Source organism: Schistocerca serialis, chromosome 7 (genome assembly GCF_023864345.2).
Source record: "Schistocerca serialis cubense isolate TAMUIC-IGC-003099 chromosome 7, iqSchSeri2.2, whole genome shotgun sequence".
Lineage (NCBI taxonomy): Eukaryota > Metazoa > Arthropoda > Insecta > Orthoptera > Acrididae > Schistocerca > Schistocerca serialis.
Window position 1 is genome coordinate 130,624,643 of NC_064644.1, and position 26,357 is coordinate 130,650,999.

Below are 26,357 nucleotides of genomic sequence, written 5' to 3' on the forward strand. Positions count from 1 at the left end.
ATTGCATCGAGTAAACGTTTAGCTTTTGTTAACCCAACATGTCCAGTGGCGCCTCACGCTTTCATAGGCCCCAAACTGTGGGCCCCCATTCCATTTTCGAGATTTCTATCTGTGGCCTCCGGTCATTTTACATAGAAAAACGTAGCTTTCTACTTTTGTGTCACAATAGTGCCTTCTGCTAAAACGATTCTCCTCCTTCCACTTTCCAGGGCTGTAAACTGTTCTGTGGCAGGGGCTCCTGATCCACAGGAGATGCTATCTGTGTTCGTCCACAACGTTTGGATGCCCCAGTGTGGCAAATATAAAGAGCTGTCCAGCGTGTGGGCTATTGACCTTCACCTCCTTCAGGAGTCCTCCCACGAAATGGCTCGGAGAGATGTGGCCTACTTTTATTCCCCTGGCAGTCCAAGTACCTCTGCACCTTCCAGAATGCTTTCAATGGTCTCTCATTTATGTAAGGCATCCGTATTTGAATCAAGAATAATTAAAGAGTAAACTAACGTCAGTCAGTTGCGGACAATGGTATTCCTCGATGTCGATTAAACATTCCGATCAAATGGTCGATGTCGATTAAATGTTACTATCAAATCGGACTTTCATTATGAATTTACATACCATAAGTGCCTGTTTCCGGAAACATGAGACACGCATATGTGGAAGCAATATATTGGTGACCTCATTTAGGAAGATATGCTCTCGGAATTTTAACAGTAAACCACACTGTAATGCACAATGCTTCTTTTGTAGCATCTGCCATAGGAGTTGGATGAGTGTCTCCATGAAGATTTTGTGCTTACTGAGTGAATCTGTAACGAAACACATTGCTCATCTTTGGATCTATTCTATTTCATCTGTCATTTCTACCTGGGTAGGATCCCATACAGATGAACAATATTTAGGAATCGGTCGAACGAGGATTTTTAGAGGCTGCCCCTTTCTTCTTCCTTGTGGTTTCTTCCAATGAATTTCATTTTGGCATCCTCCAATTTATGGGCAATACGTTGCATTTGTTTATATTGTCAACTGCCAATCCCGGCATCGCGTGTCAATCCTCTGCAGGTCTTCCTGCACTGCGTTTCAGTTTTCTAGCATTGTAAGTTCTCTACACACAGACTCGCGGAGCTTCCTACATTATCCACTACGTCACTTAATATATATTGTGAACAGAAATGATCCTATTATACTTCAAGGGGGTCGCACAAAGTCACCTTTACGTCTCTGCCCCTTAAGAGCGAATGTTGTGTTCTATTTGTTAGCAGCTCTTCAATGCAGTCACACAGCACGTCTGATAATCCTGACGCACGTCATCTGTTCATTAGGCGACAATGCAGGACTGTGTCAGGGAACACGGCTTCAACCTGGACTCTGAAACCTGCTGCCTCCTGGGAGTGTACCTGGGCTGGGGCAAGCCGGCCCTGTCCCGGAGCCCGCGGTGACGAGAGAGCCCTGTCGCCCGTAAGAAAGGAACAACATGAAAACAGGGAAAAACTGAACTGGAAAAATCAGTAAAATCGATCAGCCAACTCAAGTCATTCCTCATATCAAAATTATCGAAGTTGGTTTGAAATCGTTCGCACGAAAGATACGCGGATAATTTAGTCAACTTCATCCAGATGGCTATGCAGTGTTAAGTGCATTTATGTATGTGTACGCGAAAGTAGACGTAGCAAGCTGCGTTAAGGATCACAGAAATGTTATATGTAATTGAATTTGAAATTAACACGTTCAATGAAGACTCTTTGCACATAATATTGAAAATAAGTTTGCTAGCTACTGGAAATAAGTGAATATCTGTCCGAAGTCGCACTCAGTCTTTTAACTTCTATCGAAACATCTGCTACCATCAGCCACTGCTCCGAGAGTCTTCTCAAAGAGAACGATTAATACGTGGTGCGTGACATAAGTGGGTATCCAATGGCATATGAGGTCATGTTCAAATGATACTCACTGCTGAGCATTATACAATTATTACTGTAGTGTCAGGTGTATTGCACACGACACCATGTGATCGCCAAAATTGGCAGCGAGAAGAATCAATATTGTAGCAGCTGGAATTCCATGCGTGTCCACCAGTTCAGAACTAGGGAGAAGAAAAGTAAAAAAAAAAAAATGTTCAGGCTATGAGGATAAGAACTGCACTGGCACAAAATTACGATGAAGGTATTTCGTTATACGTAAGTAGAAACGACTATTTTAAAAGACACTTCATTCCGTTTGTTAGAGGCCTATGATTTAAAAGGCAAATTAGTTTTCAGACATAGATACATGTTAATGTTCGGAATTCATCCATAATCGTTAGAAATTCTCATAAAAATGTATTCATTCTTGTATACACATGAAGAAAGTGTGCTTCAAGGTACTACGGTGACCCATACGAGCGAATACAGAGATCACTTTGACACGGAAACTTCATAGAGAACGCACAATTTTTAGTATTTCCATTTTCCTGTAACTATCTGCTGCGATGTAGGAGAGGGTCTGAAGGTGTCAATCTTATCCGGTGAAATAAATAAATATTTGAAGGAATGTCGGTGCAACATATGTCTCCCATTTTACTCGGATTTTGTCGTGACAAAGTCAGTCGTTTTCTTCTAGTATACAAAATCAACTCAACTGTAAACACGCCATTTTGCAATGTTTAAATGCTAAAAACCGCTTCCGGCCGCTTTGCCTTTAAATTTTAGCATATTTCTCAGGTAGTTTCGTGCAACGTTTCAACGCTACCACTATAAGCGTTATATTAGATTATGTTTTAAGAGCTATCGAATGCCGTTACACATCTCCATTAAAAACACTTATAGTTCCTACAATGTCTCAGTTGATAGGAGAGTTAAGAGTATTACCCATTCCCATACAACAACATTATACACTCCTCTACCATTATAATCTGCTAGAAACCTAGTTTTATATCTTTAACCAGACACGAAATATATGTAGTCCAATTTTATTCTGCTATATAACATGTTATCTGAACATGGTGTAGCCAAACCCGACGGCCAAGTATAAATAAAAAATGCTTGGCCTCTGTCAAGTTCAGTGTTGATAATCAGTTGCTGTAATTCCGTAAGTTCTGTGTACCATTATTCTTTTTCTTTATTTTGCTGAGCGTTAGTCGCCTCTGGTAGGGTTCGACTGTACTCAAGTTTTGGCAAATTTGAGCTATTTACCTTTACGCTCGCCGCAACCTGATGGAGGGGCGGAACTCTTGTCCGCATCCTTTCTGTGGACTGTGCAAACTATGGTCTGTGATTATGTATTGCATGTTCTCAGGTGCAAATTGGGGACTAGCCCAGAAATTGTCTGAATGAGCATGGAAAACAAGCTAAAAGCCACACAACGGCTGGCCTGTGCAGCCATCGTGATCGTTATTCCACCACCCGGATTCGATCTGCGTCCGACTCGCCTATCTATCTCACACGCTAGCGCGCTGCGCACTATGCTATACGAGCAGGTTCTGTGTATAGGTGTTAATAATTATCTATATACATTGCTAATTATTTGCTGATAATGTTGTGATCTTATCATATTGGGCTGTTTCTCTTGTTTGTCGATATTTGTTATATTTATCCACTTTAAGGAAATCTGTCACTGAATACACCAATTTTAACTGTGTAATAGGGTGATTTAGGGAGACCACGAAGGGAAACACTCGACATTTATTAAGGAACATCATTTGCCACTGTAGAATTTTTTACCCTGAAACTGCGATCTGTGCATTATATCATTTACAAGCATAAATCTTCAATGCCATGTTACTGCACAGATGTAAGTAACGCCGGAATTGAAAGAGCAGCATAATAACAGATTTAAGCGGAAATTCATAGTTAGTTACTTACATATTTTCATAGACCATTTTAAGGTTCTTTTATCGAAGTGATACGGAACGAGTCGGTTTACAGAGTATGTGTATATGATTAGTGTTAAAATTAATAAACACAATACTTTTAGCGCTACTCATGTAACTACTCAGAAACAAGTTCATTTATTTTACAGGTAACCAGTTTTAAAATAGAAATTCGTCCATGGAATAGAAGGATTTGTCCAGGATAAGTGATTTTAGGTTAGATTGAAACTTGCTTTGCTACCTGCCAGACAATTTGTCTTATTGGACAAATGATCAAAAATTTTCTGAGTCACTGACAACTTTAGTAACGGGAAACAACGGTCGTTCTTTCCTCTCGTGCTGCGGGTATGCATATCACTGTTCTGAAATCGTTATGGATTATTTATGAAGAGTTTCATTACTGTGACGGTGCAGTTAAAATGCCTAACTCCTTGAATAGATACCTATATGACGACTGCGGTTGAACAGCACATATTATTCTTACTGCTTGCTTTTGTTTACTCAACGTTTTCTTTCTAAGTGGTGAGTTACCGCAGAATATTATACCATAAGACAATAGGGATTTGGAAATATGCAAAATATATCAAGAGGTTGTTTGTTTTGGTCCAAGACTAGCAATTATATGAAGAGCAAAAGTAGCTAAACATAATTGTTTGAGAAGCTCAGTAACATGTTGCTTCCAGTTCACAAATTATCATCAACACATACACCGAAGAATTTGGAGCATTCTGTCCTATTTACTGTCTGCTGTTCGTATGCTACATCAATTATTGGTGTGTCTGTTTGATTCTCAAACTTTAGGGTGAGTCCATTTTAGGAAAATCACTTAATAATTTGTAGTAAAATGTTTCAAATGGCTCTGAGCACTATGGGACTTAACATCTGTGGTCATCAGTCCCCTAGAACTTAGAACTACTTAAACCTAACTAACCTAAGGACATCACACACATCCATGCCCGAGGCAGGATTCGAACCTGCGACCGTAGCGGTCACGCCGTTCCAGACTGAAGCGCCTAGAACCGCGCGGCCACACCGGCCGGCAATTTGTAGTCTTTTGGTATAAAGAAAAGGAATTCAAAACGAAAATTATATCAGATAACAACTCATATCTAATATAACCAACCTTTATTACTCCAAGAACACTAATGGAGTATAATTGAAACAAAGAGACAGCGACAGAACCTATCTGACATTTAACAAGTTGTATAACGGTGTTCTCTAATTAATGTTTACCTATAATGTTAGAAATATTGTCTCAAAATTATGTATCATTTACTTACAGATAACATGAGGATGGTGTTTTGCCAAAATATGCCTATTGTAACGAATAAAACGATCTGACTTAGCAGTGTTTATGGAATTGTAATTGCATAATCCACTTAATAAATCTTTGGAAAAGTCATTAACAATCTCTGTTCTCGCATTCTATCTAATTGGATTATAACACTAGTAACGTCTGCAGAAAGCACCATTTCTGCTTGTTGTTTGTTAAGTGGCAAGTCATTCACATATATATAAAGAATAGGAGTGGATCCAAAATTGAACCCTGTGGAACCCTGCTTGTGATCCCTCTCCAGTTATATGTCACGAGAAGTTATTCAGCACTGGTGGATCAATTTCGAACTCGGCAGTCCCGCATATGAGAGCAGTGTTTCAAGTTGTGTGTCATCCGCCTGTGTCACCCGGTTCGTATTTCACACAGTGGAACCACTTCGACAGGCTGCGGCAATGCACCGAGTCGAGTCCACTAGAGTCGGCCAACGGCCGCTCGATAGGGAGTCAATACGCCAGAAAGGAGCCCCTCCCGCTGCCGCAGGGATACGTGGCGCGTGTTTTCAGCGGGCACAAAAGGGCATCGGCGGTGTGCGCGCCGCACGCGGCCCAGTATTTGGCGACCGCTGCTGATGGGGGAGAGCAGAGCCGAGGCGAGGCGGCAATTAACCGGACCCCGGTGACCGCCGGAAGCGCAAGTAATAACGCGGACACATACTGTGTCCTCTGGAGCCGGCGGCCGCCGCATTAACCCGCACTTAGCCCTAACGGAAATGCAATAGCAGGCGTCGCCGCTTCAGTGGACTCGTTAAACTCGTTACTAGGGACGAACAGGGGTGTGTGTGTGTGTGTGTGTATGTTTGGGGGTGGTGCTGCGGTTGCGAGCGACGCGTGCGCCCCCCAGCCACCCTGCGGGGTAAGGCCCGGCTCAATGGGTAACAAGTGTAGTAGCAATATCTGCGGCTGAAGCCAAAAGCCGGCGGGCTTAAAACGCGGCCGCGCCGCAGATTGGGTGTGGGGGCGGCCGGCGACCGGCGGCGCTGCGGGCGATCGGACGCGGGTACGGGCGCGGACGCGGCGACAGGCTTCATTAGCCGCCGGCAGGTATTGAGCCGTAATCCGCGCCTCCTACCTGGCCCGAAGATTAGCGCCGGGACCTCTACCTCTGTGCGGGTGGACACAAAGGCACCGGCGCCGCGCATTCAACGCGCCACAGATTTTTCGGCAATGCCAATCAAGCGACGGCGCGCCATTCAGGCCACCGGGGGGCTGAAATCTGCCGATCCCTATCGGGGCGCCTCTCTCCGCCCTTGTGTCGCCTGCACTATCGCCACATATGTGGCGGACAGAGTTGTAAATCTACCGTAGGCTGTCGTAGACTATCATAAGCAAGCGCAGAATCGGTAGTTTTCCTAGTAGCTGTGGCCAGTTACGCTCTTACCCGCGTTACCTGTGTTGCGTACTTATCGGGCTTTACCTCAGCTCGATCGCTTTGTCTGTGGATGCGGCCAGTGTTTTACTAGATTCACTTAGAAAGCGGAAATTGTAAACCGTCTAGAAATCGAGTTAAGACATATGAGGGGCTTATTTCAATAGTGTTACAAGTCCATTTTTGTTCATTTTGAGATACAGAGTCCTAAAGTTAACTGAGCGCTGAAAAATCTGCAGTTGAGGTACCAGAAATATTCAAGCATATGACTTCTTGCTAGAGATGACCTTTCTTTCGGTTTGTTTGGATCATCAATTTCAGAAGCATTATAGGCAGAAAAGTGGAGGTAATGGACTTGTACCACTATTGTAATAAGCCCTTCATATAAGGCGCCGCGTAACCTACGGAACATCTTTGTCTTACGTACTTATCCTCATGTTTCTTATTTGCAAACAGACGCTATTTATACCAAAATTAAAATTATCAATGTTTAATTCAATTTTTATTTGAAAATTGATGATTTGTGATGTGAAACAGAGGGATGATGTAGTAAAATTAAAACAAAAACAATACAGATTTATTATACAGCGCCATAAAACACAGTTCTCTAGAAAAGAGATAAAATTAATAAAAAAACTCTGATCAAAAATGTATCACATATAGCTTCAACACTTGGTCGAGCATATACAAAACACGTTTCCGATATTCATAAACAACGTTTCGAATTTAACAGTAATAACAGAAAGCTCTTGCCTTTGATCATGAAGAAGAACGTTCTGTAGAGTGCAAGATAACAACAATACTTATATGGATTTCTTGTGATTCGGCATTACATTGTACCTGCATCAAAAGTAATTGCTTTTCTTACATAAAAGTTCAGAGGTTACGCGATCAGCTACTTTTTGTTACTTATAAAATGCAATTTATGTTCTGCAAAGATATAAAATGCATAATGGACTAACACTGAATGAAGTGTGGTTCTAATTATGTGCAAAACAAAGAGCCAAACAAATAAAAGAACAAGGAAAAGTTGTCGGTTCCCAGCTACTCCCTTACACATTTATTTATGTTTTTTCCCTACCAATGCTACCGATACTACCGATATTCCTACCATTTACTATGCCATTTACGTTCACTAAGCCCGCAGCTCTGATGGCGCATTTTGTTACTACCACACATCACATGGAAGCCCAGGTGAATGTCTCCCCATAGCATAATACAGTCGCCATTTGCTCACATTCGTGGCACAGTGCATGTGCTGAGCAGCCGTTCGCCAGAATGACGGCGTATCCAGACAACACCATCCACCTAATGTAACAGGGAACGTAATTCATCCGACTAGGCAACATGCTCGCACCTGAAGTGTTAATTAAGGTCCGACCATCAGCAGTTTGTGTAATTTTCACACAAAATGTATGTAAATGCTTAGGAAGCGTTAATGGCTCTCCGATGCTTTATGCACTGACGTATGTGTAATCAGTTACATCAACTTTTTATGAAGTTGTAGTGGAATGTAGGAAGTTCTGCATGTAATCAAGAACAGTGATGCAGACTGGCAGCTGATCCTCAACATAACCTTGATTATATAACGTAATGCACCTAAACAGGTCCTGGTACTGTTTCATTACGCCATCGCCGTGCAGTGAATGAAGTAAAGTTGAGTAATTAAAGTCGGAACATCAGCACAAATTTTACTGTAGACGAGACAGATGCCAGGGCGTATAATTCATCCACGAAAGAGGCCCGTCGTAAAACACGTGCTCGGCCGGTTCCTGAGGGTAGGTGAAATATGCGGCTCTTACAGCGTAAAATGAAACTAAGAAATAGGAAACAATTTGACATTGTCGCCGCGATTTGTCACGGGCGTGTTCAGTCAACGCGAGGTTCTCACAGCAGTCTCATCAGTTTTCAAAGCAAAACACTACAAAATGTTGTGCGTCGTGAAGTAGCTTACTCACAAAATAACCAGGAGGGACATTACAGGAAGTGGCAAAGGGAAGTTGTATTGCTTCCTATATATTTCTCGTTTAAGAACTTTATCGACAAGACTAAGGAATTTATGAGTCAAGACAAGGGCTGTTTATGAGGATCAAGAGAAGAAAAACAGACATTCTAAGAGTATTGCACATAAACAGCTGGAAACATCTGTTATTATATGATTGTATGATTCCCGAACCTGAAAGCAATCTCGTAGGTTAAATATCTCCGAGTAAGCGTACGCAGCGATGTAGAGCGGAGTGACCACATAAATATAATCGTAGCGAGTCGACAGACAGACTCATAGGAAGAATCCGCAGGTAGTGTACTCCGCTCACGAAGAAGGTGTCGTACAAAGCCCTCGTTCGACCAAAACTTGAGTATTTCTCGTCAGTCTGGTACTCTTACCAGATAGGATTAACAGGTGAAACAGAGGAACAGAGGACATCCAAAGAACAGGAGACGCGTTTCGCGACAAGTTCGTTTAGTCGGTGCGAAAGCGTCACCGGGAAGATCACTCATGTGGCAGACGCCACAAATGAGAATATATATTATTATGTTGTGGTTTACTGTCAAAATTCCAAGAGAGTATGTCCCTAAACGAGTCAATGAGTCAACCAATGTTTTGCTTCCTGCTACGTACATTTCTTGAAAAGACCATGAAGGCAAGATTAGAGAAATTTGAGCTCGCACGGGGGCTTACCAACAATCGTTTCTCCCGATGTAAGAGGTCCGAGCAGATGTAATTTCGATGTATTGCCCATGCGCTGCCTGCGATATGCAAGGTCTCTGACCAGAGAGCAGTGTTGACTGCAGTAGGAACTGTGTAGCTGTAGCAGTAAGTTGTTGCTAGTCTGCAGTCTGCTCTGGTCTGGTCTGGTGTATCGTGTTGGCTGGCCGGTCGCGGTGCAGCGATGTCGGAGCCTGAGTATTATTGTATAAGGTAACAAGCAGCCTCGCGCATATGTAGTAATGTTATCTCAAGTCCCATGTAAATGTTTTAAAAATGTCCAAATAATAATCTTTCTCATATAAAGTAATTTTTAACAACCACACATTTCAATTTAAAGAATTTACTAATTTCTCCCATCCATGATCATCCCGATTGTTGCAAAAGAAAAATCAGTTGCTTCCTTTCATAAATGACAAATCTATCGGCCAGCATTGCACAGGGCTGTCCCAGAAAACATTATTTTAAGAGCAGATATATATGCGTTATCCGGCGTCTTCATTGAAGTAAGAATTTTTCTCTTTTTTATTCAGAATGATCTTTCAGGGCCATGACGCAGCACTGCTGACGTCCAAAATTTATCAGGTTAAATTCACAGTCAATTATTGAAAAGTTATAAGTGAGCGACAATTTAATTGAGAATTATCACCAGGTTACTGAATTTATTTTTTGTTGGGACGTTACACTGAATGTGAACGACATAATTATAATTTTTACTGTTGAGAGGTTTAGGAATTTTTCTGTTTTGAGGTTACACTGGAGAAAGAAATTTTGTGGGGAGGTTATACTAAACGTGAATATTATTTATGTTAATATTTTGTGGGGAGGTTACACCGAGCACCGTTCGTGACTGTAACAGGAAAGCGGACAACTGACAGTGGTCCCCAAATTACCCTCCGCTGCACAGCGTAAGGTGACTTTGGAATATACGTGCTGATGTAGACATTCCGCATCCAATTTTATGTGTGTAACGGAGTCGAAATCCAAGCTGGACATGACAAGACGACAGTCGGAACTAGCGAAACAATGTATACAAAATATTCATTGTATTACACTACTGGCCATTAAACTTGCTACACCACGAAGATGACGAGCTACAGACGCGAAATTTAACTGACAGGAAGAAGATTCTGTGATACGCAAATGATTAGCTTTTCAGAGCATTCACACAAGGTTGGCGCCGGTGGCGACACCTACAACGTGCTGACATGAGAAAAATTTCCAACCGATTTCTCATATACAAACAGCAGTTGACCGGCGTTGCCTGGTGAAACGTTGTTGTCATGCCTCGTGTAAGGAGGAGAAATGCGTACCATCACGTTTCCGACTTTGATAAAGGTCGGATTGTAGCCTATTGCGATTGCGGTTTATCCTATCGCGACATTGCTGCCCGCGTTGGTCCAGATCCAACGACTGTTAGCAGAATATGGAATCGATGGATTCAGGAGGGTAATAAGGAACGCTGTGCTGGATCCCAACGGCCTCGTATCACTAGCAGTCGAGATGACAGACATCTTATCCGCATGGCTGTAACGGATTGTGCAGCCACGTCTCGATCCCTGAGTCAACAGATGAGGACGTTTGCAAGACAACAATCTGCACGAACAGTTCGACGACGTTTCCAGCAGCATGGACTATCAGGTCGGAGACCATGGCTGCGGTTACCCTTGACGCTGCATCACAGACAGGAGCGCCTGCGCATGGTGTACTCAACGACGAACCTGGGTGCACGAATGGCAAAATGTCATTTTTTCGGATGAATCCAGGTTCTGTTTACAGCATCATGATGGTCGCATCAGTGTTTGGCGACATCACGGTGAACGCACGTTGGAAGCGTGTATTCGTCATCGCCATACTGGCGTATCACCTGGCGTGATGGTATGGGGTGCCATTGGTTACACGTCTCGGTCACCTGTTGTTCGCACTGACGGCACTTTGAACAGTGGACGTTACATTTGAGATGTGTTACGACCCGTGGCTCTACCCTTCATTCGATCCCTGCGAAACCCTACATTTCAGCAGGATAATGCACGACCGCATGTTGCAGGTCCTGTACGCCCCTTTCTGGATACAGAAAATGTTCGACTGCTGCCCTGGCCAGCACATTCTCCAGATCTCTCACCAATTGAAAACGTCTGGTAAATGGTGGCCAAGCAACTGGCTCGTCGCAATACGCCAGTCACTACTCTTGATGAACTGTGTTATCGTGTTGAAGCTGCATGGGCAGCTGTACATGTACACGCCATCCAAGCTCTGTTTGGCTGAATGCCCAGGCGTATCAAAGCCGTTATTACGGCCAGAGGTGGTTGTTCTGGGTACTGATTTCTCAGGATCTATGCACCGTAATTGCGTGAAAATGTAATCACATGTCAGTTCTAGTATAATATATTTGTCCAATGAATACCCGTTTATCATCTGCATTGCTTCTTGGTGTAGCAATTTTAATGGCCAGTAGTGTAGGTTGGTGCATGAGTTCGTAGCGTTTTTGATTTGCATGTTGGTATTCCGGTTGATATTGTCTTATTTGTTAATTGTCATTTTTTATTTGTAGTACATCGGTGCTGTTTGAGCTTGCATATTGTTATTTTGTCATTTGGAGATACTGAGTGAAGTTGTGGACGGTAGGAAATGGTAGTGCCAAGTGGAGAAATCGGAACATTTCCGACAAATTCTTCCGTTTCAGTTCAATAGGCGGGTGACTCTAGCGGAGACAGCGAGAAATATTTGTTCATTGTATAGGAATAATGCCACTGGACAGAACAAGGCAAGAATATGTTTTTCAGGTTTTAAGAAGGATCGTTTTGACATTAGTGACTCTTCACGTTCAGGAAGACCTTCGGGATTTCGTGAAGGTCGTTTAAATGCAGTAATCCACCATTATCCACGTCATAGTATTCGAGAAGTTGCAAATGTGATGAATTATGATCATTCCACGATTGTGCAGTATTTGCATGCAAAGGAGAAGGTTCAAAAATCGTGCATATGGGTACCGCATGCTCTAAGTCAAAATCACAAAAATCAGCAGGTGGCCATTTGAGCATCTCTGCTTGCTCGTCACAACTGGCTTAAAACGACCTTTTCTATCCTGTTTCGTTACTGGTGGCGAGGAATGATGTCTTTATACTAAAGTAACGAAAAGAAGGAAATGATTGAGCTCAAACAAAGCAGCAGCAACTTCCCATACAAAGACCTGTGCGCATCCACAAAAGATAATGTTACGCATATGGTGGAACAGCGACAATGTGGTCTACTACGAATTGCTTCGCCCGAGGTTTAACCATCTCTGATGACATTTCCCGTCAACAACTGAGACGTCTTCAGACGCAATCTAAGAACAACAACCGGGTTTACTAAAGAGACTGCTTACACTTCGCTTGTCCACCCTCTCCTGGAGTATTACACTGCGGTGTGTCATCCGCATCAGATAGGATTTGAAAGTGTACAGTACCGCCCGACATTGAAAATAGGTACAACATACTTCATTATTCTTGTCTGAACAACATATTTTTTCTAATAATAACTCAGTTTCAATTAATACAGTGAAGCCAGATACCAGTGTGGGAAAGAATGACAATTTATTTATTTAATTGATCACATGTGCATTCATACAAAGTAAATCCCTACATCCAGTTTGGTGAGATCTGTGAAATGAATGAATGTATGGTCGTCTGCTAATCGCAGATAGTGAATGTGAATGTGAATATATGATCATCTTTGAGTCGATCCTTTGGCCACCTTTGGTGGGACCAAAGAGATGAAATTTACCTGAGCTTTGAGCGCCTGAAATGTGGCTGACCAATACGGTAGCAAGGTGCTCCCCCACTTCAGCAGAGGTGCGAGAGGACCTCAAGAACGGCCATGTTTCAGCACTCTGCCGCTGGATCTTGTGCTGTTAAGACCTGTTTTAGTTGTGCTCCGTAAAGACAAAAGAGTGGAGACATGGTATGCATGTGGAATATTTAAGAGTAGTTTGATATAATAATTTCTCTATTTCAGGAACTTTTGTGGGGAGAATTAAATGTCAGGCAGGTAATATTAATGGGATTGTAGTAATCTTCGGAAGTGACCAACGGTCACAATTAAACCACGTGTAGCAATAAGTTGAAATACTTCCGTGTGCTTAAGTTAAGCTGAATTACTAGCGTGTGTACAATAAGTTGAAATAATTAAGAAATAGCGTGGGTACCATAAGTTGAAATATTTAAGGAATGGCGTGTGCAGGACTTGAAATTAGAGACGAGTACTTCCACGTGGTGAGTACTGTGTGGCTCTCAATCTGTGTATGAGACAAAGGATAAAGAGAAGTACTCGTCCATGGTATCAGTTGAGGACTCGCGTGTGTGATGAATATGTTCTTAATATTACTTTGGGTGATATGATCCCGTGTGACGCTAGATTCAAACTCTGAGAGAGAAGCAAGGTGAGTCGGCCGTCTATCCAGCAACGCCACTTAGCTTGCATTGCACAGGAAGACGTGCAAATATCTCCAGAGTTCATAGTAGGAAAGTAGAATTACAAAATGGGGCAGTGTCGTGTGAAACTGGGATAAATGTTAATTGAAGTGGGAAAGCTGAAAGTGATAATGTTGTGACTATTCCCTGTGTAGTATTTCATATTATAATGTGGTGTATGTCATGTAATTTGGGTATGTGTGGTTTGCATGGGGGAGTAGCGAGGTAGTTTCAAAAGATTAGTGGGTTATGCGTGTTCCTTTTGTACTGCTCGGTCTGGAGGAAAGTTTCGTGATGATGATTGGGAGAGCCGAAGTGTGAGAAATAATAAAAGATCCACCATCCTATTCAGAAAGTGCACTGTAGCGTTAAATAATTACGAGAGTATAATACAGAGATTCACCAATGTAAAGCCATGCCCACTGGGCGGAATTTCTCATGTGTTATTGTTGTAGGTTATAGAATTTGTGTGTTTAGGTTATAGAATTTATCGGAATAAATAAGATAGTGAAAAGAAAAAGATTGGTGGACTTTTCCTTCGAATTGTATGTTGTCATAATGTCCCGAATTTATAATGTGTGCGCCATTCATATTCATTGCGGTGGCCACGTGTTGACAAAAGCCGTTAAATAAAAAAAAGAAAGAGAATGTGGTATTGCCAGTGCGTAGTGTACAGTCAGAGTTCTGCAAATTACTGATAGTCAGATGCGTGTTTCCGTTGCGTATTAATCATATAGGAGGATAACTTGTAACTTAAGTGTGAGTACTAGAGTTCATGTTACTCGATAAATAAGAATGAATCTACTCGCTTGGCAGACCACTCATCTTGCAGGCCTGACTGCTTGATGCCACAGTATGAGCAAGGCATGTGGGTGCCTCTCAGATTGACGGAGGACATCGAAAAATTTCAAAGAACGGCTTCTCGTTTTGTATCATCACGAGATAGGGGAGAGATTGTCATGGATATGATACACGAATTGGGGGAGTAGTCATGAAAACAAAGACGTTTTTCGCTGCGGCAGGACCTGCTCATGAAATTTGAATCGCCGACATTCTCCTAAGTGTGTGAAAATAATTTGTCGTAGTCACCTACATAGGCAGAAATGATCATCATAATAAAATAACTCAGAGCTGTCACGGAAAGAATAGTGTGTTCGTTTTCCCCGCGCACTGTTCAAGAGTGGAACGGTAGAGATATAGCTTAAATGTGGTTCGATTTCTCACGTACCTATTTCACCTGATCTTGCGCCCTCAGATTTTAGCCTTTTCCGCTCTGTATCGAATAACGTTCAAGGAACATCCTTTCCGGAAAAAAATGCGCTCCGGACATGGCTCGACGAGTTCTTCGCTTCCAAACAACGTGATTTTCACTGTCGCGGATTCGAAAAGGTACCCCAGCGTTAGTGGAGTGTTGTAAGTAGTGAAGGAGAGTATATTATTCTTGATTAAAGTCTCTCTTATGAATATCTGTCGTGTTTATTAAAACTTATTAAAGAAAGCCACATCCTTATGCACCAACCAAATAATTCCAGTTTAAGCTTAACGCAAGTAACCGGACATCGTGCTGTGAGATAAAGGAATTACGTTGCATATCCTATATGATAACCACAAGAACCACCATCATTTGAAATAGTACAAGGACTAACGCAAGCTGAATTTCTCCTTCGACATGAGTTTTACGGTAGTTTCTGCTACACTTCACAGCATCTCTGGGTTCTTTTTCGCATCACAATCAGTGATGAGGTGACCTATGGTAGATGTAGAATTAACGAACCTGCGCAACAGTCATCTCTGACCAACGCCACGTCTCCACACAGCAGTCGAAACATCAAATCCGAAGCAGATCACTGTCAGTGCGTGGGCAGATATTGTAGGCGACCGAGTGGTTAGAGTAATTATTGTACAGACCAACTTAACAGAGGAAAGACAAATGTATTTGAAATTCCTGTAGAAGATACTGTGCTTCGTGTTTGAGGACGTGACATTCGTGAAATGACAGTTCATGTAGCTGCTGCACGATTTTTCTCCAGTTCTCTGACATATTATCGTTGTCCAGCATCCTTCTCAGAACAAAGGGTAGAAAGAGAAAATCCTGATTGCAGAGCCTGGAAATCCACTGGTCTTAATGCCATTGACATTAACTTGGAGGCTTATTTGAAGGTAGGGAAATATGAGTGTAACGTCCCGTCGATAGTGACGTCATTATACTTGATAATATCTGGAGGAGGGATACGGCTTTTACCTTTCCAAGGTAACCTTCCCGCTGTTGGCGACTAATCACTTATTCAAAAACTGCAGAAACCTGCTTCTACAAAATGAGAGTTCATTGCCTTAATCAATGCGCAACCTCACGCGATGGCGTGGTGGGTAGGGGGTAGGAGTGGGTGGTACACGGCTGAAAGTCTCGTGCGTGGTGAGCCACTTCGTCATACGCATAACGAAAACACTTAAACCTCACTCGTGACACAGTTCGAGGGAAAAGAAAAGAAAAAAAACAGAGAAAGGCGCTTAGGTGTCCCTAATCTACGCCAGTTATGCAATCCGGAAAAGGGGACCTGCAGTTTTATGTCGGATTCTCACATCGTTGGGAGGTGAAGGCTAGATTAGAATGAAGACTGGAAAACCTGGGGTTTGGCCTAGTTGCGATCCTGTGGCATTCTGATTTCCATGCTTTACCGCTAAACTGCCTAATCCGTCACGTATGTAGATTGTTCATCTGTAGATTTTGACGAGTGAGTTTGTGAGTACCAAAATATATAACATATACGGCTGTGTCCTTTGATTGCATTGACTTAGAAGCTTAGATTATTTAAACCTCAAAGGAACCGTAGACTTTAGCACTTGAAATAAATTTCAACTTGATACCTCTACTTCTTCCTGAGAAAAACGGATTTTAACAAACGTACTGACAGACAGAAGCTCACCAAATGGGATTAAAATATTTGTTTTACTTTGTGATATAATTATGAATTAACAATTTTAGGAATTTTTCTTCTCTTGTATTGTGAAAGCTTGATTCTTGTCAAATTTAATAATTGTAGGCCAACGGAACGTACCCTATAGCTTCTGATGAGTGAGTTTGTGAATATCGAAATTCGGACTTAAATGGCCGTATCTTTTGTTGCATTGACTTAAATCTGGTAACAGATAATATTATACTGTAACAAACTCACGAATACCTTTTATTAGCTGAAAGGAATGTTACGTGTTAGGTTCAGCAAATGAAAATAACTAATTAACTGCAAATGAATATCGGGTTGGTTCCACGAACGGAACCGCGGGACTGCTACGGTCGCAGGTTCGAATCCTGCCTCGGGAATGGATGTGTGTGATGTCCTTAGGTTAGTTAGGTTTAAGTAGTTCTAAGTCCTAGGGGACTGATGACCTAAGATGTTAAGTCCCATAGTGCTCAGAGCCATTGTTCCACGAACGCAGTTGGAAAGACATGGACAAAAGAGCGACAGGCATCCATCACATTTATTCCCATTGCTGATGAGTTGTCCTGACGTATGTGGCTTGAGTTTGATTAATAGTGGCGCAAAATATTAATTAATTCAGCTAAAGATGCTATTAACAGACACACTGCTTTAGAACAACTGTTATAGTTACTTTCCTTATTTAAAATACAAAATTTTTCTGTCCTTTATACGTACATATTGGCAAGGAAAAATGCGCATGTATCTTAGAGGCCATACGATTAGAGTTGAATTCCGCACACCTTCTTTATAAGAGAAGTTTGGAGGTGTTCTCCCAATCATTGTATTTTGTTCAACTTACGTACTTTTTCTTCACACCTTGTCCATAAAAATTGATTTCAATACGTCAAGTTATTTTCCTTTTGATTCCCGAGATATTTGTATGATGATGACGCTGATCTGAGAATTGTTTGTTGTAATTAATGGTTCAAATGGCCTTGAGCACTATAGGACTTAACATCTGAGGTCATCAGTCCCCTAGACGTAGAACCACTTAAACCTAACTAACCTAAGGACAGCACACACATCCGTGCCTGAGGCAGGATTCGAACGTGCGACCGTAGCAGCAGCGCGGTTCCGGACTGAAGCGCCTAGAACCGCTCGGCCACAACGGCCGGTATTGTAATTAAGGTTTCGGATATGATAATCCCTTACCTGAGTGACGCAGGTCCGTGTTGAGAGACAGCTGGCACTGTTGAGTAGCACGTTCCCACAGAGTTTATGGCTTTCGTCTCGTATAGCATGCTTCACGGTGCACGGACTCAGTGCGAACTGCAACCAAAAACGAAACAGGAACTGTAGTCGCAGCCAAAACAAATACAGGACTACGAATTTTAAAACAACTCATGGTCTTAATACAAAAATTCTCGACGTTTAAAATTCATTATCTGAATTTATATTGCAAATCAGTTATATTGCGCCGCCTACAATACATTCGGGCATAATGTTACCTGTACTGTGCCACACAGAAGAGACTGGAAGCTGTGTCTATGACGATATCACAATTGTTTAAGTGTGAAACTTCTGTATTCTCATCAAGAACTATGTTTATTCTCTAATAGCTGTACTACAGTTATCTTCACATATTAGCGACTTCTGTCAAATCAATACTTCTGTTTTGAGATCTAGTACAGCAAGTAAGTCGGCTTGAATGGGTACTTCAGTGTGGTCATAATGGTCACTACTGGAACTTTAGATTACCTGAAAGTCAAACAGTTGACAAAACACATAATCAATTAGAAATTCTAGTCGTATTCCTTCTTGGCGCCGTACTATCTCTCGTTAGTGATCTTATAGCAGTTTCGAACCATAACTGCAGACGTAGTCGACTTTATTACCACATAACTCAATTTCGAAGTGTTCAGTTGCTAGTATTTTCATCTACCCACAGAAACAGAAACCACAACTTACACAACGAATTGAAAAAAAGTTAAAACATACTGATAAATCAGACACAAAGATCGTTTCAAAAATATCCTGCGTAAGGAAGCGGGTAAACTTCTCATCTCTGTTGTCGAGAACAATTTGATTAGGATATCTTCAGCAGAGATATCACACAGATATTTTTCATAGTGAGACGGATCTGACGACGTGTCTCGGGGTACCAGTGTCACACGACAGGCCCCCTATGGTGGTTGACGACCCGACTCAAAAACGGACGCAAAGACCTGTTCATGCTTTATAGAGCTGTTGTATTCCTAATTTAATACTGTTTGGCGTTTTACAGCTTAGACTTACCGTTATCCAGTTGACACTGAGAGATTTTGCTAGTGCGAGAGTACAATCCAATATATTTGAAAAAATTAATCAGTATCTCAGTACTCTCCAACAGAAATAAGTTAATTCTCTGTGAAATCCGTTGAACGCATTCCGTATCAGACTTCGCATATAATATGTAAATGTGATGCGGTTGTAGGGGAAGGAGTGCAAGAAAAGGTTATGAGAGAATATGGGCTTGCGAGAGGAGAAACACTAAATGGATTCTGCAAAAAATCGAAAAAGAAATGATTGTCGGAAGGCCTGACTCAGCCTGTAGAAAAGTCAAAACTACCTTCGGTGAAGTTAAAAGCATGACTAGTAACATTAAGAGAGCAATGGGAATTCTACTGTTACATGCAAATACACTGAAGGCCTCTATAATGGGGAAGATTTGTCTGATGTGACAGAAGAAGGAATAGGAGTCGATGGAGATGAGACAGGGGATCCAGAATTAGCATCAAAATTTAAAAGAGCTTTGTAAGACTTAGGATCAAATAAAACAGAAGGTATACATAACATCCCATCAGAATTTCTAAAATCATTAGGAAAGTGGCAACAAAACGACTATTCCAGCTGGTGTGTAGAATGTATGGGGTCTGGCGATATACCATCCGACTTTTGGAAAAATATCATCCATACTATTCCGAAGACTGCAGGAGCTGACAAGTGTGAGAAATATCGCACAATTGCTGACGAGAATAATATACAGAAGGATGGGAAAGAAAATATGTTATATGACGATCAGTTTGCCTTTACGAAAGGTAAGGCACCAGAAAGGCCTTTCAGACGTTGCGGTTGATAACGGAAATAAGACTAAAGAAAAAACAAGACGAGAATTTGTCGACCTGGAAAAAGCGTTCGACAATATCAAATGATGCAAGATGTTCGAAATTCTGAAGAAAATAGCGGTAAGCAATAGGGAGAGACGGATATTATACCACATGTACAAGAACCAAAAGGAAATAATGACAGTGGACGGTCAAGAACGAAGTGCCCGGATTAAAAAGGGTGTAAGAGGGGGACGTAGTCTTTCTCCTCTTACTGTTCACTTTATACATCGAAACAGCAATGAAGGAAATAAAAGGAAGGTTCACTAGTAGAATTAAAAAACAAGGTGAAAGGATAGCAATTATAAGATTCGCTGGCGACATTGCTATCCTCCGTGAATGTGAAGAAGAGTTACAGGATTTGCTGAATGGAATGAACAGTCTAATGAGTACAGAATATGTATTGAGAGGGAATCGAAGAAAAACGAAAGGAATGATAAGTAGCAAAATGAGAAAGAGAGAAACTTAACATCAAGATTGATGGTCTCGAAGCCGGCCGCAGTGGCCGTGCGATTCTAGGCGCTTCAGTCTGGAACCGCGTGTCCGATACGGTCGCAGTTTCGAATCCTGCCTCGGGCATGGATGTGTGTGATGTCCTTAGGTTAGTTAGGTTTAAGTAGTTCTAAGTTCTAGGGGACTGATGACTATAGATGTGAAGTCCCATAGTGCTCAGAGCCATCTGAACCATTTTTTTGATGGTCTCGAGGTAGATGAAGTTAAGGAGTTCTGCTATCGAGGCAGCAAAATAACACATGACGGACGGAGCAATGAGGACATAAAATGGAGACGAGCACTGGCAAAAAGGGCATTCTTGGCCAAGAGAAGTCTACTAGAATCAAACATAGGCCTTAATTTGAGGAAGAAACTTGTAAGAATGTACGTTTGGAACACAGAATTGTATGGTAGTGAAACATGGACTGCAGGAAAACCGGAACAGAAGAGAATCGAAGCATTTGAGATGTGGTGTTACAGCCGAATGTGGAAAATTAAGTGGACTGATGAGGTAAGGAATGAGGAGGTTCTGCACGGAATCGGAGAAAACGGAATATATGGAAAATACTGAGAAGTAGGAGGGGCAGCATGACAGGACATCTTTTAAGACGTAATGGAATAACTTCATGGTACTGCACGGAACCGCAGAGGATAAAAACTAGAGGAAAACAGAGACTGTAATATATCCAGCAAATAACTGAGGACGTAGGTTGCAAGTGCTACTCTTGAGATGATAAGGTTGACACAGGGAGGAATTCGTGGCGGGCCGCATCAAACTAGTCAGATGATTGATGATACTACTTGATTCTGGATCTGGTACTGCCACAAGTTTGTAGAAAGATAAACTTCCTACTTTATAGAGTAATGGAATGAAGCTGTTTGATTTCCAGCTGCCTTCCTTCAGTGAAGTGTATCTAATATCGTCTTCAGTTCCATAAATTTGTGTTCCCGCCCCCATATAATTACAAAATCCTTTTTTCTTAATAATGTAGCTGGCTTCGACTATTTTCGACGTACGAAAGAATCTAAGACAACACTAATAAACCTGGTGTTAAAAGGTTGAAATAACACTAGGAACATTTTAATTATAAAAGCTCATCTGTTTTATTAAGATGAAAACGAAACAAGCACAAAACTGTAGTAATTACCACACGCGTCTTAGCACCAACGATGAACAGGCAAAAAGTGAATGGAATATGTACTGTCTTTGATTCATCTCTTTTCGTGTAACAGTTGAATGTCGCAGCAAAGACATAAGCTTTTTAATAGGTTCCCTAGTCGATGTACGAATAAAATAAAAATAATTTAAAATGCATATCTGAACGGGAATATTCCTGTCGAAGTTCTGGGAGGTCTGGTGGACATTACAAATGATGTACGATTGAGGCAAAAGACAACTTGCAGATTCTTATTAGCTACTTGTAAAAGTACCTTAGGTTTCGAAAGTTGTTAAAATATTTTGACTATTAAAATGAGACACAAAACGAAAAACATTCTCCTACGTAAATATCGGGAGCAGAGGTGTGCAAACCGATATCGCCTAGCGACACAGCGTTTCGAATTGAGCGTTATAATATTAGTAATCACATCGCTTCTCTCAGTGCATGCAACCTAAGCTTGTCCTTTGTTGGATGGTTATGGGAACAGCTGTCTGAATATGCTCAGGCGCATGTTTATATATAATGAAATCAAATTCGTGAGTGGCCACGTTTATTGAACTAAGAGGAAAATACTCTCAATATTTTTGCAAAAATTTGATGTTCATGATGATTATTTCGGCCGAGCGACGAGCTGCTAATCGACGAACAGTTGCTATTAAAAGTCCCGGTAAAGATTTTAGGAACTGTACTCATATTTTTTACACCGAACTTCAATTGTCCAGTAAAGAAAAGACTGTCTTTCATCGAAAGCCGATAACAATACTCGACATGGAATTTCAGACCTCCGGCGGAAATGCCGCGAACACAGAGTGAAATAGTGATTAGCTTTTATTCGCGCTGCATCTTATACAGAGAGAGTAGGTCTTCTGTTGAAGCAAGACAGAAGCGTCTCCCCCTCAACAATTACCAATTCCTAAAGTTCTGAAACATTCTTTTTTCTCTCCTTGTAAGATTCTTGTTTACTCTTGGAGCGCGGAATATAGAATGTTGGAATGCTGCAACATTCGTGCTACCGGCCATAGAGACGACAGAGAGCTTTGGTATGGATATTCATAATTTGTTCTCTGTTGATATAAATCACTTTGCTGTGATGTTTCTAAGAGCAATAAGTCGTCGGATCATTGTATTTACGGAAGAAGTGCCTTTTCATGTAGCGTATTTCACACAGTCAGCAGTATGATCTTGTTAGCTATGAAGTTTTATCAGTTGCAAAATGTAGGTTAACTTATTTTGGTTGCAAATTTTGAAAATGTGTTCGAGGAAAGATGGACTGGGTTTTCTGTAAAATTAACAGAAACAAAATCGGTATTTCTTACTGCCACTGATCTGGGTCAATGACATTCAGCACAATATTTAAAAAAAATACAGAAGCCAGAAAGATGCGGTGTCAAAACCTGTCTACATACCTCCTATTTATCACTGCTCGCGAAATAGGGAGTGAGTTTCAAGATTATGATAAGGGAGTTGGAGTGTTAATCATTAAAACAAGAGAGTTTTTCTTGGCAGCGACATCTTTCACGAAATTTCGGTCACCAAATATTTTGACTTCCATCTACACAGGGAGAAACGACCATCGTGAGAAAACAGAGAGGCCACGGAAAATTTTGGGTGCGCATTTTTCTCACGCGCTGTTCGAGAGTGGAAAGATCGAGAAATAGTTCGAAAGTGGTTGTATGGTGAATCCTCTGCGAAACCTTCAATGTAAATTGCCGAGTAGTCTTGAGGATGTAGCTGTAGATGTAGCTCGAAGTGTGCTGAGGATGTGGGAGTTAAATATTGTTTTAGGAAGCTTTGCCTGGATTAAAATATCTAGATGGATACAGCCTCACAAGTTTCGCATACCAAACACTTCTATACCTTTAACGCAGTGATGCAACATTGCCACGTAAAAGATTTTTCAGTTTATCAATTAAAAGTGCGTTTCCAAATTTAAGTTACGGACAGGTATTTGATTACACAAGTCTGCATATAGAATTGTTTGTAAATTATTTCTCAAAAATAGGTGTTTAGAATCAATTTGTAAAGCTGATTCTGGGAGTTATTTTCACTCTTCTCAATTTCCTTAATATCCTGGTGGATGCGTTCTGCCTGCTCTTCACGGTAATGCCTCAAATTATCAGTGCGGTGGTTAATACGTTAATGTGTGGAGTGTAATTCTCCTCATTTAATTTGAACACCTTTTATTCACTAGAATTTTTTTAGTAACAGACCTTAAGGCAGTAAGTGCATCTTTCTCTCGAACATTTATTATATCTTGAAATTTGTGATCCTTCACATGTTTGTGGATTTGAGGGCAAAAAAAAAAAAAAAATCTTTTGCTCAGTATTTCTCGACAGAGGAAGGGAATTTTCATAGGACGGTAGCCAGAGTCAATACAGACATTTTCATCGAGCCCAGTTTGAAATGCAATGGTGGGAGCGATATTTTCTGCGGCCTACGAGTGGATCATGGAATACATATGCACGTGATGGCTGTTCTTCCGGACTTGCCCGAAAGAACATACAAATTATGTGATCTAACGGACGTACAAATACTATTCAAAAGTTTTCAATGACTTTAGTCGCGTGCTCAGATGGCCGTGGCGGTTAAGGTGACGGTTCGCGTTAAGTAGGAGATACGGGTTCGAGTCCGGCACATCTTTTCTCCTGTTGCTATTGATTCATTTCAAAGCTCCAATGCGGCATAACCTTTTAATTGGTCGTGGAAGACGATTTTAGCCTGAAGCACAAAATGTCTCCCATTTGGCCAAACCTTTGCACTCCAATGCTTTTACTTTGCCCGCCTCCCTTACCCACATAAAAATCAGGGCATTTTCTTGTTCCCAGCTTGCTGTCCTGATAAAATTCGCAAACTAAAAAAAAAAAGATTAAATTAGCCATGATAGACGGAAACTAAGAACAGTTTTGAAGCCACCATAAAAAATTAGTTACGAAAACGTATTTTTTCAGTCATGTGATGTCTTGCACATTGGTGTTATTCTCCCTTTATATCTCGAGCAGCATGCAAATCGATCTGTGCTAGATCGACCGTATTTACATGTCGTTTCTCGCCTTGCAAAAGGTTAAATAACATCCTATTAGAACGCAGTACACCAGGAACGCCGATGTAACACCAGCAGTGCTCCCCTCTGCTCCCGCCTGGCACAGGAGAGATCGGTGTGGAGCCGAGCCTGTGGCCTGACCTCCGCGCTGGGCGGCAGAGGTCGTTCCGATCGGCGGTGGGTGCGGCTTTTCAGACGGCGGCCCGCCTGCGCGCTGCGGGCGCGACGCTTTTCATCAATCTCGCAGTCGACAATGCGACGTGTTTGTCAATAGGGCGTTAATGCCCGCGCGCATTAATCATTGCCAGTCAGTGGGTCGCTGGGGAGTGGGGGCGGGCGGGGTGAGGGCGGTGGAAACACGGGGAAGCGGCGAAAAAAGCCGGCAGGGCGCGCGGCGAGCGCCCTCCTGCGGCGTAATCGGCGCGGGGATTCCCCTCAGCTGTTGACTCCGGCCGGCTGAGACCTCGCTGTCACATCAGCGCCTTTCCCGTCTTTCCCGCCATCAGCACGCACCGCAACAACTGAGAGTGATGCGCAGGGGACAGCGCTCTACCTACAAAAGCGAAGTTTAATTGAATTTACGGTAGCGTATCGTCGGAAAAGTATGGTGTCAGAAAAGCCACCGTAATTTTTATATGTGGTATGTCACAACTAAAACATTTCATGAAAGTTTAATATCTTGTCTAATTCGACTCACTACTTTATAAATATACTGGACGGCGAGTGTTCAATAGAAACGAAAATAAGCTCATGCGTGACCCAGGGAAGAGGAGTAGATCTCTAACGTACTCAGCACACACAAACGATTAACACTGTTTTGTTGAAAATTGGCTGTGTGCGAACACCGATTAATTCTTATAATAAAGTAAAACAAGTAACCAGCCACTGTTAATAATGCCAATTATTTGGAACAAATAGCGCCGTTGCCGGAATCGAACCGATAGCTTCATCCTCACCCGGCTATTCACATTAAAATTACATTTTGTTGTACATGTTATAATCGCTGATTGTGGTGAAATTTCCTATGGGTGGCGGTGCCCTACAGCAAAAACGATGTTAGTCAAAAGACAATTTTATTGCAAATGTAGCTAACGATGAATTAAAATAAGGTAAACTATTTCCTAAGATAGGAACCGATTTGGTTTTTTGTTACTTACGTAAAATATCCTGCGTCTTTTTATTGTACTATTGTCTGTCAGACTGAAGTAAATCAGTCTTTATCACAGAAAGATGTTAACGTAGTTACAACTTGTTGTTAGATCAGTTCGCAATAAAATAGTCTTTCAATTTTCATCATATTGTATTTTTCTGTAAGGCACCACCACCCCAAAAATTTTCGCCAGAATCAATGACCATCATACGTTCAGCATAATGTAATTTTAATGGGAACACCCGTCTGATGATGAACTTTCGATTCTAAACCGGTAACGGGGCTATCTGTTCCAAACAAATAGCGTTATTAACAGTGTTTGGTTGCTTTTTTTTTACCTTACTGTGACAACTAACCTGCACAAATGATTCATCTGATAGCGTCAACAGCTCTGTCACATTCTTCACTGAGTATCGTGTTGCCTAGAGGAATGTATGGTCGGTGGATGATCATTAGAAGTATTTGAACAAAATTTCCTCGTGGTGTAATGAATGACAGCTCTCTTTAAATGTGAATAATCGCCGGTAATGCCAACGGAAAGAAGTTAATTTGGTAACTAGACTAGTGGCTGATATTTTGAACACACAATTTAAAAATTTAGGAGTAACACTAAGAAGCAATATAAAATGGCGTAAACACCAAAATTACAAATTATGTTTATTATTGATTAAATATTGAGTATTGGGAATCTCAACTAAATGCAAAATTTCTGGGTGGTTTGATTAATGATAACTAGCTTTAAGTGTAGAAA

At 41.5% G+C, this 26,357-nt stretch overlaps 1 long non-coding RNA gene across 1 annotated transcript in view; it reads right to left on the reverse strand.

The window, feature by feature from the left end:
* The window catches only part of LOC126412156 (uncharacterized), a 609,166-nt gene that overhangs the window by 325,916 nt on the left and 256,893 nt on the right, over window positions 1–26,357 (reverse strand). Inside the window, exon 2 of the long non-coding RNA XR_007575235.1 lies at window positions 17,834–17,950. This is a non-coding gene — a long non-coding RNA (uncharacterized LOC126412156). The remainder of the gene's footprint in view (window positions 1–17,833; window positions 17,951–26,357) is intronic.